Raw genomic sequence first — 18736 nt, forward strand, 5'->3', positions numbered from 1 at the left:
GCGCCACCTCCCGGAAAGCCCCGCTGATTCCACCCTGTCGCAGTCGGCCCTCTCCCCTTGGGGCTGGCCAGAAGCATATGTGAACACGCACACCTCACCCCTTACACCCAGGCGGATATTATTTCGGTGGAAACCTGGCTGTAAACTCCAGGTAGTGCATTCACCTCTCGGGTTCTCCCCCACCCCCACCCTGAACATGGCCCCACAGCTGAGTGCCTTTGCGCTTGCCCTCCTCACCTTTTGGAAGGTTGTTGCTCTTCTCCCCAAAGGAGCAACCTCTCCCGTGTGCTAACACCTCTAACAAAAAGTGAAAATAATTATTCTACCTGCATATTTAGCTCCTGTATGCAAAATTGACTCGGGATCATAAAAAGCTGCCTTTCTCTGCTGAGACCTGTAATAAACACGTGTTGTACATTTCAGAAATCAGACGGGCCTGCGCTTTACTTCTGACACTTTTGGCTCTGCTCCCTTGGGCAGGAGTCTCGGCCCCCTCACCAGTTTCTTTCACCTCCAAGCAGTCCCTCCCCTGGACATGGCATGAGTCCTTGTCGCGGTATATATGCTGATTCCTATTCAGTCAGCTTTGTGCCTGGAAGGTCAGAGGATGCCCTTCCCCTACACCAAATCCCAACTCCCCACCTGGGCTTAAGGGCTCTACGTGGTCTGCTTTGTGCGTGACTCTTTGAGCTCAATTCGGACTCTTCTTCTCCTGGGTTACCTGCTCCTTTGGCCTACGTCCTGTATGTGGGGCACGTCAACCTGTGCCTCCTTGTCCCTCTGCTTGGGAAAGCTCTTCCTTTGGACCATTTCCCTTGTGGTTACGAGATGCATCAACTCACACATCACACCTCAGAGAAGAGATGGTATCCAGCCCCCCACCCCCCAGTCTTCGAGAGTGGTGCAGATACTGTCCGCCACCCCACCCTTCATGAGCTCCGCTTTGACTCCTCTTACTTACTTGTCTGCTTTTTGCCCTGTCTCCCCCAATGGGTGGGAAGCTCAGTGAGGTTTAGTTTAGTTCACGCCAGTGGTGCCCGGCACATGGCCACTCAGTAAACCCTAGTGGACAAATGTCTTGTTTCTTCAACTAGATTGTAAGCTCTTGAGCACTGGGACAGCTTGTCCTTCCTTTGACTCCTTCTCCAAAGTGCCTGGCACATAGGAAGTGCCCGGTGAGCGCTGCTGCATAGCTTGTTGAATGTGGTTGACTGTCATTTAGGGGACAGCGACTTAAGAGGAAGGCATCTGGAGTCACAAGTTTCCAAGTGCCGCTGTGAATTTGCTCTCACATGCTATGTAAACATTGGGAGCGTGTGTCATGGGACAAGCTTTGATTTGGATTCTAGTTCCACTGCTACCACTAACCAGCCGCGTGTCCTTGGGCAAGTATTTTTACGTGTTCTTCAAGGGAGCAAGTCCCCTAGACCCCCTCAGCTCTTACCCCTATGAGTATGGGAGTAAAGTGAGGGGCCACCTAAGGCTTCCTCTCAGCTCGAAATTCTGACTGCCGTCCTTTGAGGCCAGGACCATCCCCAGCATCAGGTGGCTTCCACTTGATTTTTCGAACATTTACTAATATCGATAGCTTAATCCTATGCAATAAGAGGCGTCGTTCTTTCCAGGGCAGAGAACAGGTGCAAAGGTCAGAGGCACACAGATGTCACTGAGAAGTTGGGTCGGAGGTGTAGGCAAGAGGAGGGCCCCGTAGCTGGAGAGCGGAGGTGGAAGCCTGGGTCCTGCCCTGCTGTTTCTTGCGGGTTGCTCCCGTGAATGCTTGAAACGCGAAACGCGCGTCGTCCTTTTGTGAGAACTGGCCTTGAAAAGCAATCTGGTGACGGAGGTGAGGAGGGCAATGAGTGGGCAAAGGTTGAAATCTGCAGTCAAGTTAAATTCCAGGCCATGTCTTGTACAGGTTCAACACACCCTCCACAGAGGAAAAGGAAAAGCTGATTCACGAAATTGTTTCAGTGAGCCCTTGGGCTGATGCCCGCCGCCCCCGCCTCCCCTCGCCGCGCACGAATTGTGGGGGCTTTCTAGATGGCTTTAGGACATATCCCTTGTGAATGACAAATGTGTATATGAATAAAAAATGAGTCGGGCACATGCCCAGAGCTCGTGGGGGGACGGCGGTGCCTGTGCACCTTCCTCAGCTGCTCGCACTGGCGCCTCTGCTGGGTCCCACCTACACATTTCTCTTCCCTGGGGTCCGGGGCTAATCTGAGCAGGGGCCCCGCTGGGGACCGTGGTCGCAGGCCACAGTGGGGGGCTCTGAAACGGTCCTCGTGAGCCTTCTATCCAGGGTGCTGGGTGCCCCGTGTGCCCACCGAAGGCACCGAGGCGCGCATTGGCGCCCCCCCCTTTCTTTTTCCCTGTCAAGTCATTGCAGCTCTTTTGAGTGCGGTGCGCCCCGCCTTCCCCACGGAGCACCCCAGGCCCCCCACTGGCACTGGAGCTTGTGTGCCGAGGGTCCCGACCCCCGGCCTAACTTCTTGGTCCCCTTGGCAGGAATGTGCTGGCCCTTCTTCCGGTTGTGGTCAGAGTCCGGTCACGCCTAGGTGGTTTCTATGAATCCTGGGCGGCCGCCTACACCGCCTCCCAAAGCCGGGTTCCTCCCCTGGCCGCTGCAGCCGACCACTTCCACGTTCACAAGCCCCGAGTGGCCAGAACGGCTGCGTCTCTTTTTGTAGACTTACCAGGGGGATGAGTGTGCTTGCCTGGACCAGCAGCTTTGGTGGCTGCCAGGGCGCCATCGGGACTGGCTTCCTTTCCCTTCCTTGACACGTTCAAGGTGCTGAAGCCACGTGGCATTTTTGCTGGCGTCCACACTGTGCTTAGCGAGGGAAGTTACCTCCCGTTTGAAAACCATCCCAACCTATAGCTTGATAGTATGGGAGGTTGATATGAACTTTATCTTCGAATGTTCGGAGCTTTTAAACAAATTAACTTAAAAATTAAATGGACTTTCTTTAGAATTGTTAAGTTGAGAAAAAAAAGTTTAAGCGTGTTACTACGTGTCAGCCAATGAGATCTTCAAGATCAGATTTTTTTAGATGGATTGTGCATGCTTACGCCAGGTATGAATGTTTGGGGAGTTATCTGTGCTTCTCATCATTTTTAAGCCTTGATCTTTTGGCCATTATACCTTTATTTGGGCATGTGGCGAGCCAGAATTTTTGCGGAGAAGAGCTCTCTGGAGAAGGCTTCTGAACCAAATAGCTGTTTATCCACATGTCAATTGCTTTCTCTAATCACAATAGTACTTAAGATTGGTTACCTTTCCCCCAGTAGGGCGCCTGGGAGCCTCAGGTAGGAAGGGGGTTAGAAGTCTGCTGAGGTGGGTCTGGTCCAGGACGCATCTTCGCGGTGTTCTGCTTGAGAGCGTATAGCTGCTACCTCCACACTTCTGATGACAGGGAACTCATGACCTCTGAAGAGGGACAAGCATGTACTTGGTGCTGGCAGGTGTTTTCCTGAGCCTAAGTGCGTCTTCTCATACTTACTCTCCCCCGCTCTTCAGATTTAATTCTTCCCTTTGGGGCCCCGTGGAAGTCAGTCCTGGTTTTAGCCTGGGTTCTCTAGAAATCAAGGCTGGAGGCAGAAGGAAGAGGAGCAGGGGTAAAGAGGAGGGAGGCAGGGGAGTCCATAGCAGGGAACTTGCCGCTGTTAATCACGACGGATGTCCCAGTCCACGGGACTGTACCTCTGAGGGGCCGCCCCAGCCAAGCCCTGAGATGTCCCCTCGGCAGTGAGAAAGGGGAAGAATCCACTTATTGGCTCTGGTCTCACGCTGGGGGTCCAGCTCCCTTACACGCCAGGCTCCACCCGCTCATGTGACCTCCCCAGGGTTGGGGACAAGAGGCACGTGGGCAGCACCACTCTTAAAGTTCAAACCAGGACCCCTTTGAGAGTGAAAGGGGACACGTGAATTATGTCTAAACAACAGGCGTAAACTGGGGCTGGTCTGGGCAAACTGGGGTGCATGGCCATCATCCTCAGAGCCCATGAAGAGCAGGATCCGGGACTCATGAGGCCTTGAGGCTCTGCAAAGGTGCCTACGGGGCTCTGCTACAACTCTCATCCACATGGCAGTCTGAGTTGAGGGTTCATTCATTCATTCCACAAATATTTATTGAGTGTCTGCTAATACCAGCACTGCCCTGGGCCCTAGGGAGGCAGCGGCAGTGTGCAAAGCCAGGCACAGGTTTCTGCTTTCCTGGAGTCTGTAGTTTAGGAGAGCAGATATCCACTTAACCATAAGTGAACAACTCTTTAATTACCAGTGTGGTGCTGCGGAGAAATGCTGTAAATACACAGAAGGGTAGAACCTTTTCTGGGGCAGGTGGCAATCAGCAAAATGTCCCCGTGACGTGAAAGGTGGGATTCTAAAGTGTGAGCCAAGTTAGCCAGGCTGGGCTGGGCAGGGGAGGAAAGCCTGAGGGAGGGAGAAGGGAAGAGGCAGGGGGGAGGAGAGAAGAGTGTCTCAGTCAGGGGGGATCTCATGGCAGAAGATTCCTGGCTGGGAGGAATTTGGTGCCCAAGATGGTATGAAATGCCCCCATGGGTCTGGGACCCAGGATCCAGGGGGAAGACTGGGTGGTGGTGAGACCACGTGGGAGGGGCACGTTGCTCCACCCTGACGCCAAGCTAAGGATCACATCTTCAGGGATTTAAGTTGAAGCTGTGTCCTCACGACCAAGCGCGGTGTGGCAGCATGTGCAGAGGGGAAAATCTTTTAACATGCTTTTGGGAGTGTCCTACAGTGAAAGTTGCAGGTGCTTTGGGTAGGATGGAGGGAGTGGAGATGGAGAAAAGTAGATGGGTTGGGGATATACTTAGGAGACAGGATAGGCAGAGCTCAACAACCCATTGGGTGCAAGTGGGGAGGTACAGGGAAGCAGGGAAGGGTCAAGGATGAGCTCTGGTTTTAGCACAAAGGGCTTCAGCATGGAGGTGCCCTTTTGCGAGGGGACAGGGATGGAGAGGGAGGGAGGAGCTGTTTGTGTGGGAGGAAGAGACCCAGCCATTCCTTTTGGATTTGTAGAGGCTGGGGGCAAGTGAGACCTCCCCATGGAGATGGGAAGTAGGTAGCTGGGGTGGAGGACTGCCAACTGGAGCAGACATTTGTCCTGGAGTTAGGGACTGGGGCTTTATGAATCTCTGTGAAGCCACGGGAGAGGTTAGACCTGCGAGGGAGAACTAGAAAGGAGTGTCCAGGACGGAGTGTTGGTTTAACTCTACTGTTTAAAGATCCGGAGGCGAAGAGAGAGCTCTCAAAGCAAATTTAGAAAAAGGGGCCAATCAGAAGGTGAACAAAGAGAGCGGTCACTTGGGAAGCTGAGGGAAGAGTGTTTCAAGAAGGAACAAAATGGTTAACTGCGCTCAAGGCTTCTGAAAGGTCCAAAAGATTTAGACCAAGAGGCTGCAGGTTTATCAACGTGCAAAGCCATTGCTGACCGGAAGGAAAAAAGAGAGTTTTAGCAGAGGGCAGTTCGATCGGAGGGGCTTGAGGAGTAGTGGGAGCCAAAGAAAAGCAAACAGTGAGTGTGGATGAACTGGAGCGAGGCTGGGACAAGAAGAGATGAGGCGCTCGTGGCGGGGGCCACCGGGGAGGGCTCACTTCGGGAAGGTGAGAGAAGGTCCAAAGGCTGCTGGCAAGGAAGCTTGTAAGGAGAGGCTGAGGTTACATGGGAAAGAGGGGAAAGTGAAGTCAAGTGCCTGAGAGGGCAGGGCAGGGAGGGGACTATGAAGCAGCCAGAGATGTTTTGCCTTTTGTTTGATGGCAAGAAGGCCGAGTGAATGCGAAAGGGCTGCCCATAGGTTCAGATAAGCTGGTGGCAGGATAGGACAGAATTCCTGGCCGTAGGCTTCGTATTTTCTTTGAAACATTTGAGATAAGTTCACCTGCTACATGGTAGCAAGAAAAGCTGGAGGTTGGAGGGAACAGTTGAAGGTATTAAGTTCCATGATGCGAAGACGAACCAGACGAGTTCACCAGCTTCTCGATACCGGCCGGCTGGGACACTGGCCGGCCGAACTGGCCGCACAGGTGGTGGTCACTTTCTTGAGAGTTTGAGGCACGATGCTCCTTCCTTCTCATTAAAAGGCGTTCTGGACTCAGTCCGTTAATGAGCATCTGAGATGCTGTTCTCACTTTTTTAGCTTCTCCATTCATTTCACAAACTACTATTCTGGGGTACCTGTCTCGAGATCTGAAATTTGGCTTAAAAAAAATCACTTTCTGGGAATGGCTTTGACATCAGAGCTGAAGCGGCAAAGCCTTTAGAACAGAGGACATTTTGTTCTTGCTTTTGCAGTTGTTCATTGGGGTGGGGGTCACTTCATCAGGACAGGAAGGCCCCAAATGCACACAGATCAGAGGCGGCAACTGTCCTCATCGCACGTCTGTGCCCCTTTGTTGCAGAAATGATGGTCCTGTTCCGAGGGCCACATCTGGAGGCTTGAGTTTGCTAAATGTGCTGTACACCTGGACAAATCACAGAGACTTTTTTCCCCTCCAAATTTTTATTTAAATCAGTTAACATACAGTATAATATTGGTTTTAGGTGTGAAATTTAGGGATTCAACATTCCATACATCACCCAGTGCCGCTCATAGCAAGGGCACTCCTTAATCGCCGTCACCTGTTTCACCCATCCCCTCTCACCTGCCTCCCCTCCAGTGACCATCAGTTTGGTCTCTATAGTCAGGGGTCTGTTTCTTGGTTTGTCTCTCTCTTCCCCCCTCCCCCACCATGTTCATTTGTTTTGTTTCTTCAATTCGAAGGTCAGGTGGCAAATATATATACACTGGAATATTACTCAGCCATAAATATGAATGAAGTCTTGCCACTCACAGACAATTTTTATGAAAAGCTGTTTAAGGGACACTATGCCTCCTGGGAATGCCAGAGATCCAAGGGGTTTAAAAGTCTGGAATAAAATCTGTTGCAAACCACTATATTGGTGAATGGCCTAATTCTAAGTTCTGTTTGGCTAAGATGCCCCAATAATGGGCCTATGCCCCTTGTGGGAGGGAACAGTGTTGATCTGAAAGCTGTGGTTTAGTGCTATGGGACTTCCGGTGAATTCCTTTAGGAGGAGTATAAACTTTGTGCCCTGGAGTTAAGATTATGGTCTAGAAGAATAACAGGTCTTCATAAACGTGAACACTGCTGCATGCCCTCTCTTGACTTCTGGCTCACAACCTGGCCAGGCTAACCTCTGATTTCCGGCAGGAACCTTCCACTCTAGCTATGCAGATTAGACGAGGTTGAATCCGCTCGAACTGCCCGCAGAGCACTCGGGCTCTGTACCTTCTTTCACCCCGGCACCCTCAGTTCCTTGAAGACCAGGACGATGCCTCCTATGTGTTTGTATTCCTAGAGTTTCACACTCCTCCTTTCTTGATGTACTTACCTTCTCTAGTTTTCAGAAGAGTTGCTCAGTTGTAACGACTAGACTTTAAAGTTGCTAATTTCTAAAGCTGGGCCGTTTCCCTTTTGTTGTGATATCAGAGAATCCTATTTTCTCTCTGCTTTTAGTAGACAAATAGCAGCATTCTCATAATGCTCCCGTTGTCTGGACCCAGCCCTCCCATTCTCCTCCTCTCCCCTCCAATACCTCTCTACTGCCGAATTAATAAGAGGTGAGTCAAGAAGTGTGAGCCATTTGTATGGTTAAAGGTGACTGATGCCACGTGAATTTCAGCCCTAAAATAACGGGCACCGGCAATGTAATGCACGGTGGTGTAGACTGCCCTCTGCTGGTGTCATTCAGAACCGCAGAAAGCCTTGTTCTAACCCGCTCTGTGTCACATTAACGGAAGAAGAAACAGCTTTTCACAAATCAAGAAGCTTAGTCCCTTGGAAATGCGAAGACATGGAATGTTAATGTCCCTCGGATCCCCTCTCCAGAGCCATACATTTTATTTTAGTAAATCACTTAGCATCACTGGGGGACGTCGTATTGCTTTAGAAACCGAATGGTCTTTCTACTTTACAATTTTACCAAATCCAGGCACTGGGTAAAGCTGTCCTTTGAAAAGTCACACTTACCCTAGAAGCCAAAGCGGTGGCTGTGTGCACTGAGGGAGACAGGGGTGGCCCGTGCTGGGGAAAGGGTGCTGGGCTAAGCTGGGGAAGGACAGACTTGGATTCCTGGCTCCTTCCCCAACCTGGGTTTTAACTTGTGAAAAATAGGGTGGTTTGACTAGATGATTTCTAAGGACCCTTCCAGCTTTGTGTCTACTGTAGACAGCACCATCCCGGCCCTCCAGGAGCGTATAATCCAGGTAGAACGTTTCCCGGAGCCCCCAGTGGTCACTGTGGTAAAGCACGTGCGTGGCCTGGAGTGGCTGGTTGCGTGAAGTGATCTGACATGACGGATGGCTGGTCATCTCTGTGACTGGACCTGAGTGTGTGCGTGCGTGCACACACACACATACACAATCACACTCATGTTTCCTTCCGGCTTGCTGCCCCTATCGAGTCATGTTTGCTGAGGTCATGTGGGCATCCAGCGCTCCATGGCAATTCCTGTGTACGTTCCCACACAGCTTTCCCTTCCATTGAGCACAAGAACTCTTTCAAAGCTTCCCTCCCACAGTCCTTTGGTCCTGCCACCTGTCACCAAACTCCTAGTGGGTGATTTTGCCTCCCTCCTGCTTCACAGAGGAAGACAGAAGCTATTGGTAAAGAGCTCCCCTGCCCTGCCAGCCTCTCTCTCATGGCTGGCCGACTCCTGTCAGTATTTAACTCACTCATGCTGCCCCGTCCAAAAGACCAAAACACGAAACACAAAGCCAGCCTCTCCGAGGATGCCACATCCCCATCCTCTATCTTCTGTCTCCTCCCTTTCACAGTCAAATTTCTTGAAAGCAGTGTCTACATTCACTGTCTCCCTCTCCTTCCCCCCACTCATCCCTTGCCCCACTCCGTCTGGCTTCCTCCCTCCTCTCCACTCCCCTGAAACTCTCGCCACTGACCTCCATGTTGCTAAAGGGAGTGGACACTTGGGCATTTCCTGTCTTCTCATGGCTAGACGGTTCCCTTCTCCCTCTGTGAGCCTCTCTCTTCCCATGACTACTGTTACCCTAGATGATTCTGGTTTCTCTCCTCCCTCTTTGGCTGCTTATTTCCAATGTGTGGGGTCCTGCCACCCTTGTTTTTCCTTTTGGGTTCTGTCCTAGATACTTTTCTGTTTTGCTCCACACACTCTCTTGTCAAAAGAAGATGGAAACAGAGTGGTGGGGGTGGGATCAAGAACAGAGAGGGAGGTGTCTTGGATAGGTTGGTTATAAAAAGCAAAAGGGGAGGGAACTTGGTCCTGTTTCCAGTTCAGAACTGTTGGTGGCGCAGTGGTGGTGGTGATCAGGTTGGATGGAACAGTGTAGGAACAGAGAACAGCACCAGGTGGCAGGCCTGAGCCCCATCAGCACCTGTGGGGCATTGGGGGCTGGGGCCCGGACATGCGTGCACATCCTCAGGGGCCAGCAGGCCGAACCCTCTAGATGGCTGCCAAGGTGGGGGTGGTGATGGGACCCCGTAGATGAATGTGGCTAGGGTAAGCTGCCTGGAGAAGGGATGGGGTGGAGACTGTATTGTAACTGTGACAAGGGGACCCCAAGGGGCCCATAGCACCAGCAAGGGCTGAGCTGGGGTGTATCAGCCAGAGCAGGTCGACAGGCCCTTTGGGAGAAATGCCAAAGGAGAAGCCTCATTTTCCAGCTGGATACAAGGGGCAGGACCTGACCACCTCACTAAGTGAAACTAGCTGATGCATTCCTAGTGCCCAGTCCAAGGTGGAGGTCAGCAGAAGGCAAGGCCTCCATGCCCTCTAGGGGTGCTTGCATGTTTTCATGGCATGGTCATTGGTTTCCCCCAGAATGAGTGATCCAGGAGAGCGCAAGGGAAATCCCAAATGTCTTTGATGGCCTAGTCTTGGAAGGAATACGCTGTGATTTCTATTGGTTACACACACAGGCCCTGCTCGCCGTGCAATGGGACTACACTAGGGCACCAGCACCCCTAAGCCCTGACGACCTCGTGGATAGGGGCATGGGAGTGGGAGAACATAGGACATCTTATCCACCCCCAGAAGTCATCCAAAAGAACTCCTCTAATTAATTGGGCAGAGACTGTGGCAACATAAACTGTCAAGTTGAAAGTTTACTGGTCCTTATTCTTAAGGAGGTGTGGGATCATGAGAATATCCAAGTAGTTAACAGAGGATAAAGAACCCATGTTTTCTTTGCACACTTGGGTATGAAGTGAGAAATTTATAAATTTTACAAGAAATTTGAAGGGGCCTTAAAATGCTTGAAAATATACTAGGAAGTTCGGTAGGGGAAGAAAGAGGGGTAATCAGAAGGGGGAATGAAGCATGAGAGACTATGGACTCTGAGAAACAAACTGAGGGCTTCAGAGGGGAGGGAGATGGGGGAATGGGATAGACCGGTGATGAGTAGTAAGGAGGGCACGTATTGCATGGTGCACTGGGTGTTATACGCAACTAATGAATCATCGAACTTTACATCAAAAACCAGGGATGTACTGTATGGTGACTAACATAATAAAAAAACATTAAAAAAATAAAGGTTTATAATTTTTTCCACAGGAAAGAAAAAAAAGAAAATATACACTCTTAATAATGATAAACATAGTCTATGGGTCAACACAAAAACCCCTGTAAGATGTAATGTTAAGTGAGCAAAGAATACACCTTATGTGTTTGATTTTAACCACTGAAAATTATATGCAGTTGGGTAGAAACTAGGAAAAAAGCACAGGGAGCTGAAACTACCTCTTTGACAGGCACCTGGATAGAGTTTTACAAAGTTTGTATTATTAATAAAATGAAAGTATTAATAAATTCATTTTATTAATTATGGTTTGTTATAAAGTGATGGGTAAAAGTCATATTTTTGCTTTGTTTTCTGGTGGGGCAGCCCACTGCACACTTCTTTTTTCTTTCACTGGAATGAGTGTTTCCATTTGAAAACCACTCAGAATATAATTTTCAGTGGCTATTGCTTTAAAAATCTTTCTTAAAAAACATACAACTGACATACCATTTCCTTCTGCTCTGAAACATTATAGAAGTTTTAGGGTGCACCCCAGACTACAGAACAGAAAGTATAGTATGATCTCATTTGTGTACACTAGTCAGATGTTTCCACCCCACCTGCCCCCTCTGTGTTACTGATTCCTGACTATGGTCTACGCCTTTCTTGTGTTTCAGTAAATTTATTTCTTTTGTAAAATATATTTACTATGAAATGTATTATTTATCTATTGCTGCATAAAAAATTACCCCAATGCTCAGTGGCTTTAAACAATGGGCATGTATGTATTGTCTGACATTGATTTGGGGGGTCAGGGATTTGGGAGTGGCTTAGTTTGAAATTGCTCACGAGGTTGTATTCAAGGCCTGGTCCAGCCCTGTAGTTGCCAGAAAGCTTGTGCAGGGGGTGGAGGACCCAGCTTCTGCCCACTGCTAAATCTACAGCTTCTCCTGCATTTTAGGTTTTGGTTATAGTAGCATCCCATTACCAAGTTCCAAAGTCTATTAGTTATCTATGGCTGCATGACTGCATAACAAGTTAGCCAAAACTTAGATGCTTGAAACAACAATTTCAAGATGTCTCTTTTGAATGGCCTGTGAGGGCTGACTGTTGCTTGCTATATGGGCCCCTTTCTTGGTACAGCTGCATGTACGTTTCCATGGCATGGTCATTGGCTTTCGGCTGAGTGAGTGATCCAGGAGAGCTCAAAGGAAATCCCAAACGTCTTTGATGACCTAGTCTTGGAAGTCATGTGCTGTGATTTCTATTGGTTACACACACAGGCCCTGCTCGCTGTGAAATGGAAGTACACTAGGGCATGAATACCTGGAGGGGAGGAGCATTGGGGGCCATCTTGGAGACTGGCCACCATAGTTCACCCTCTGGCCTCCAATGACTCATGTCCTTCCCACATGCAAAATATACTCATCTCTCCTCAAGGTCCCTTGTTAAGGGTTTCATCCCATTAAAGTATCTCCTCAAAAAAAAAAAAAAAAAAAAAAAAAAAAAAAACCAACCCTAGGATCTCATTATTTACATTAGGCCCAACTGTGAAGCTAGTGAGGTCCAGTTCCTCACAGTCTGAAGATCTGTGAGTTAAAGAGACACGTTATTTGCCTCTCACACACCCAATATTCAATAGTGGGGCGGCGGGCACGGGATAACTGTTATAGACATTCCTGCCAAAAAGCAGGGAGAAGGGGGCCACATAGGAGTCACTGGTCCATAGCAATTCTGAAATCCATTGGGATACATTTAAAAAATTACTTTAAAAGGACTCAGTCCTACTGCTGCCTTGGAATGCGTCTCTTTGCCTTTTGGCTTTGCCATCTGGCTCTTATTTCTACCCTAATCATCTTTCCTTTCACACGAGAGGCAGCCTATGCTTGCAACCAAGTAGTTTCCCAGTCTTCCTGTCTGTAGATGTTTGAGGTCCAAAGTCTACTTTTCATTTTGAACTGTCTCTGCCCTTTCAGTCCAAGCTGGTGGTGTTTCTGCCACAGCGATTCTCTTAAAGTTTTTGGGGGGTCTCCTGCCATAGTGTGTTTTATTCCTTTGGACGAAAGCCACACCCACAAATCTCTTCCAGATAAGACTTTATCTCTACCTTAGGCTGCTACTGACTGAGACATCAAAAGGCAACGCCTTCAAAGTCCTTAGAAGTCCCAGACAGTACGGGGCTGAACAGTTCTTTGAGGACCTAACAAAGGATTTTTCAGTTCCACTCTCAGCTTCACCTTTAGACCACGTTTTCTTGAGAGGGCCCTGGATTTGTTCTTTGCCCAGAAGCCATGTCTTAATTTTAGCATCCTTTCCATTTGGGGAGACTGGGGGTTTTCAAATGCAACCATTCCTGGATCCTTCCTGTGTAATAGTCCCTCCTCTGGCTTATCTCTGCCCTGTTGCATTTTGGTCTGAGCAGTAAGACAAACACCAGCACACCTTCAGAATTCAGTTCCGTCACTCAGCTTGGGAGGTACATTTATGCTCCACGTTCTGTAGACGACAGTGTTGATAATCAACTTTCTGCCACTACACGGCCTCTCGTTTCCAATAATAATAGTCTCCTCTGCTGCTTCCTTGAAGCCCTCACAGGCAGCCTCCTCAAACGCCACCAGCTTTTGCTAACGGTTTGTTCCAAGTCCTCTAGGCTCTTGTTAGCCCTCTTCAAAGTACCTCCCCTCCCCCCCGCTGCTGCCTGCTGCCAAGCACACAGCTTCTCCCACCTTGCAGGTTTGTGTTTTAGTAGCACTTCACTTCCATGGTCCCCGATCTATTAGTTACCCACTGCTGCATAACAAACCACCCCAACACTTAGATGTTTAAGGCAATAATGACCATTGATTATCTCTACCCATTTTCTGTGGGTTGGGAACTAGGGGACGACTCAGCTGGTGGTCCTGCCTCAGGGTGTCTCATTTCCTGGAGTAGCAGTTCAAATGTCAGCTGGAGCTGCAGTCATTTGAAGGCTTTCCCAGGACCAGCAGATCCAGTTGCAAGATGTCTCACTCACCTGGCTGGCCAGTTGTTGCTGGCTGTACGCAGGAGGCCTTGATTCCTTACCGCGTGGATCCCGGGCTATTTGAGATTCCTCACAACATGACCACTGGCTTCTCTCAGAATGGGTGAGAATTTACTTTTTGTGACCAAAACTTGGAAACCACACACTGTCATTTCTGCAGTGACAGCCAGGTGTTCTTACTGTGACAGGGGACACGCAGGGGGGCACTGATGCCAGATAGCAAGACCAGGGTCGGGGGGCTGAGGAGGAATCTTGGACGCGGGCTGCCACTTGAACTATGTGAACAAAACAATGTAGACACACACATACATTTATTGAGGTGGAGAAAAAAAACACACCCAAGGAAAGAGTACACGTGTGTGTGCACACACACACCCACCCACACACAAATGTGTCTAGAATAAAAGAATAATAAAATGAGAAATAGGTACTCTCAGACAAGTACGAGAAATAAAACATTATCAATAACTTTAACTTTCAAGCCTTTGTTCCCCACATCTCATTCCTTTCCCAAAATGGGAAGGTATTGAACATTGTGGTTACATGACCTCTGCTTTCTTCATAGATTTTTGGAGGGGTAATGTTCTAAATATTTAACAACCAGTATGAGGTGGGCCTGATGACTGGGATGAGGCCATAAGTGTTCAGCACAGCTATGCCAGTGCATACTGGCTAATACCAAGCTTGGTGGTGGTATCGCTAACCAACAGGTTTCATTTAGAATGTTTTTAGAGTTTGCTTTTTTCATTTACTGTTTTATTTCTGGGATTCATTCATGTGGAAACATGCAGCTATAGTTCACTGCTGTGTAGTGTTCCACCGTGTGACCATCCCTTACTTTATTTAGTCTCTCTCCTAACGATGGCCATTATGTTCTTTCCAGTTTTGTTTTCTTTCCTCCTATTAAGACAATGCTGGTATGAGATTATCTATACATTTCTATCAATATACTTGTGTAAGAATTGCTCTAGGTACATAGCTAGCAGTGCAGTTCCTGGATCTCAGAATATATATGTGTTCAACTTTAGAAGGTAATGTCAAACTGTTTTTCCAAGTGGATGTAGGAATTTGTATCCTGATTACCATTTAAAGAGTTTTCTTTGCTCAACACTTTGGTATCGTTAATTTTATTATTATTACTTTTTTGTCTGATGGATGTTAAATGGTAAGTTAGGTTTCCTTTAGTTTCTGTTTCTTGATTAGTAATGAAGATGATGATCTTTTCGTATTCTGGGTTTTTAATCATTCCTGTTTCTCCTTTTTTGGATGTCAGTTCCTGTCTTTTGTCTACTTTTCTACTGGGTTATTTCTGTTTCCCACCCTCCCCCCACATGTCCCACACTTTATATGTTTTATTGAATCAGATAATTGATATTCAAATTCAGTGACTTAGTCATGTCATTAAAGACATCAAGGGCTGTTCTGGCCTGTCCTGCCTGCCTTCTGGGCCTCCCTTAGGGTGAGTGGTTGCAGCAATCCTGAGCCTCACATTCTCTGCATTGCACCTCCAGAGGCAGCAGAATATAATTGACCCTGGACATGTCAGAGAGCTCAGGGACTGAGGCCAGGGATTATCGCCTGTCTGGTCAAAGATGTGTTTCCTATACTTAACGTTCCTGGTACTTTGTGGGCTCCCACAAAGTATGTGCTGCAGGAATGAGCAGAAATTGCTTCCTTCCTAGGAGATCCTGCCAATCCTCTCCACCTGCCTCACTGACCATAGGTGGGTCCTGTGCAGCTTCCCGAGCAGTCTCGAGCCAGGGAACACATTGCATGGACAGGTGCGGGCTTGATGAGTTGGGCGGATATAATTTCGCCTTAGAGCTATTGGATTTTCAGTCTCCAGATTCCACAAAAGAAGGAGACGGGTCACTGTGGAATGTGTTCCAGGGGAGGGCCATAATATCCTCTGGGAGCAGTCTTGCATTCCATTTACAACAGGAAATACGATGAGAACTTCTCCAAGGGGACCCCACCTACCCCATCTTCTTCTCCTTGTACTGATGGCTCTACAGCTCTCTGACTGTTGGTAGGAGCCAATGCTGATGCTGGGTGCGGTCAATGGCAGCAGAGCAGAAGGAGGATGGAGTGGTGGGAGGTTTTGCTTGATACCCTGTACAGCTCTCTGGACTGATCAGTGTTTTCAGCAGAATGTTTTCCTGCTCTATCTAGTAATTTCCATTTTTCAGCTCTTTTCTCTTTGTGAGGATCCACTTCCTTTCCAGTTGTGGAAGTCAAATATCTTTTCACCAGATCCACAGCTTGCCTCAATCTATCTCCAGTACTTCCCTTTACACCAGAGAGGATTGCAAGCTCTAAGTGTCGTGAGTAGCAAGTCCTCCCCACACACAAGATGAGTCTCAGGGCCAAGACAATGGAAGTTCCTGTCTTACATCGAAGAGATCCTTCAAGTGTGCCTGTTTGGATAGTCTCTATTTTTTGGCTTTTGTCACTTCTGAAGATGGATAAAAATTTCATTGAAAAACATGGAGAAGGAATTGGAACAAGGAACATTTTCCCTGAAGGAAACACACATTTCTTCTGAATGTGATCTGACATGATCAAGGAAATAGTTTATGGTGATGGCATACCTACTTAAGATGACCTATAGTCTTTTATGCTCATTTTCCAGAGTTTTACTGAGATGTGATTATATAAAATAAACGGCATCTACCTTAAGGGTATAGTTTTATGAGTTTTAACATATGGATATACCCATGATACCATCACCACAATCAGAATAAGGAACATATTTGTCACCACCAAAAGTTTCTTCATATCTCTTTGTAATCCATTCTCAGGTAACCACTGAACTGGTTTCTGTCACTATAGATTACTTTGCATTGTCCAGAATTTTATATAAATGGAATTGTACAGTAGGACTTTTTGTCCTCCTTCTTTCACTCAGCATAATTATTTTGAGATTCATCCACCATTGCATGTATCAATAGTTTATTTTTTATCACTGAGTAGTAATCTATCTTATGAATATACCGTAATTTATTGATTCACCTGGTAATGGACATTTCGTTATTTTCCAGACTTTGGCAATTGCAAAGAAAGCTGCCATAGTTTTACTGTATGGTGACTAACATAATATAATAAAAAAATTATTTAAAAAAAAAGAAGGCTGCCATAAATATTCATGTTCTTCTCCTTATTTGGAGACACACTCTGATTTTTCTTGGTTAAATACTTAGGAGTGGAATAGCTCCTAAGGGTAGGAGCTCATAGGGTAGATGTTATGTTTAACCTTTTAAGAAACTGCCCAACTGTTTTCCAAACTGGTTGAGCTATTTTGGACTCCCACAAGCAGTGGAAGAGTGTTACAACTGATCCAAATTCTTGGCATCATTTAATGTGTTCCGTCGTCTTAATTTTAACCATGCTAGTAGGTACGTCATGGTATCTCATTGGAGTTTTAGTTTCTATTTCCTTAATGACTAATAATGTTGAGAGTTTTCCCATGTGCTGTTATGTTATTCATATGTTTTCTTTGGGAAAGTGTTGAAATATTTTGGCAGTTTAAAAATTAAGCTATTTGTCTTTGAGCTGTAAGCGTTTTTTATATGTTCTAGATACAAGTTCTTTGTTGCATATATATTTTGGAAATACTTTCTCCCAGTCCTTGGTTTGTCTTTTCGTTTTCTTAACATTGTATTTTGAAGGTCAAAAGGTTGGAATTCTGATGAAGTCCATTTTATAAATTTTCCTGTGTTACAGTTTCTGCTTATGATGCTCTGTTTAAGACATCTATGTTAAGCACAGTTTACTAGGTATTTCTTTTCTGTTTTCTCCTGAAAGTTCTACTCTTATAGTTAGGTCTTTGATCTATTTTGAGGTTAAATTTTGTGTATGGTGTTAAGTAAGGGTCAAGATTTATTTATTTATTTATTTTAATAATATTTTTTATTATGTTAGTCACCATACAGTACATCCCTGGTTTTTGATGTAAAGTTCTATGATTCGTTAGTTACGTATAACACCCAGTGCACCATGGAATACGTGCCCTCCTTACTATCCATCACTGGCCTATCCCATTCCCCCACCTCCTCCCCTCTGAAGCCCTCAGTTTGTTACTCATTTTATTTATTTTTGTACATGACTTTCCTATCAGTTCAGCATTTGTTAGAAAGATTGTTGTTTCTCTCATTGCCATGTCCCACAGTTCTGTTTCTGGAGTCTCCATTATGTTTGATTGACCTACGTGTTTATCTTCATGCCAATAGTACTCTGTCTTTTCACGGATTTCTGCCCTTTATTATTTTTCTCTTGATCGTTTGGATTTAATTTGCTCTTGCTTCTTCTGATGGATGCTTAGCCCATTGACTTGATATCCTTATTTTTTTCCCTAATAGGGGTGTTTAGTGCTGTTCATTTCCCACTGAGCACTGCTTTAGCTGAATTACAAAATTTTTCATATGTTGCATTTTTATTTTCATGCAGCTCAGAGTACTTTTAAAATTTCCTTTTGATTTCTTCTTTAGTCCAAGCGTTGTAGTGTGTTTATTTTTTTAAGTATTTGGGGATTTTCCACATACCTTTGTTACAGATTTTCAGTTAATTTCACTGTAGTTAGAAAACATTCTTTGCTTGATTTGATTTCTTCAAAATTGACACTTATTGTATGGCCCAAAATATGATTTTTCTCGGTAAATGTTCCCTACGCTCTTGAAAAAAAGATATTTCTTTTCCTACAGTCTCCATTATGTTTAATTGATCCTTATGTTTATCTTCATGCCATTACTATGCTGTCTTTTCATTGATTTCCACTTTTGTCTTTATTATTGATTTTCTTGTTATGTTTGGATCTAATTTGCTCTTGATTCTTCTGATTTAGTTTGCTCTTATTTCTACAGTTGTTTGATGGATCGTTCCACAAATGTCAATTAGTTCAAGTTGTTTGAGAGTGTTAAGTCTTTATGTACTTATTTTCTTCCTACTTGTCCTTTTCAGTTATTGAGAGTAGAATGGTAAGTCTCCAACTGTAATAGTGGATTTGTCTATTTCTCTTTTTCAAGGCTCCATGTATTTGGAGACTTATTGCATTTAGAATTACTACGTCCTTCTGATGAACTGATACATTTATCATTATGATTTTGATGTGTTATGGTGCATGGGGAAGTGAGGGTTTATTGAGCTTATTGGAAC

Source organism: Ailuropoda melanoleuca, chromosome 14 (genome assembly GCF_002007445.2).
Source record: "Ailuropoda melanoleuca isolate Jingjing chromosome 14, ASM200744v2, whole genome shotgun sequence".
Classification (NCBI taxonomy): Eukaryota; Metazoa; Chordata; class Mammalia; order Carnivora; family Ursidae; genus Ailuropoda; species Ailuropoda melanoleuca.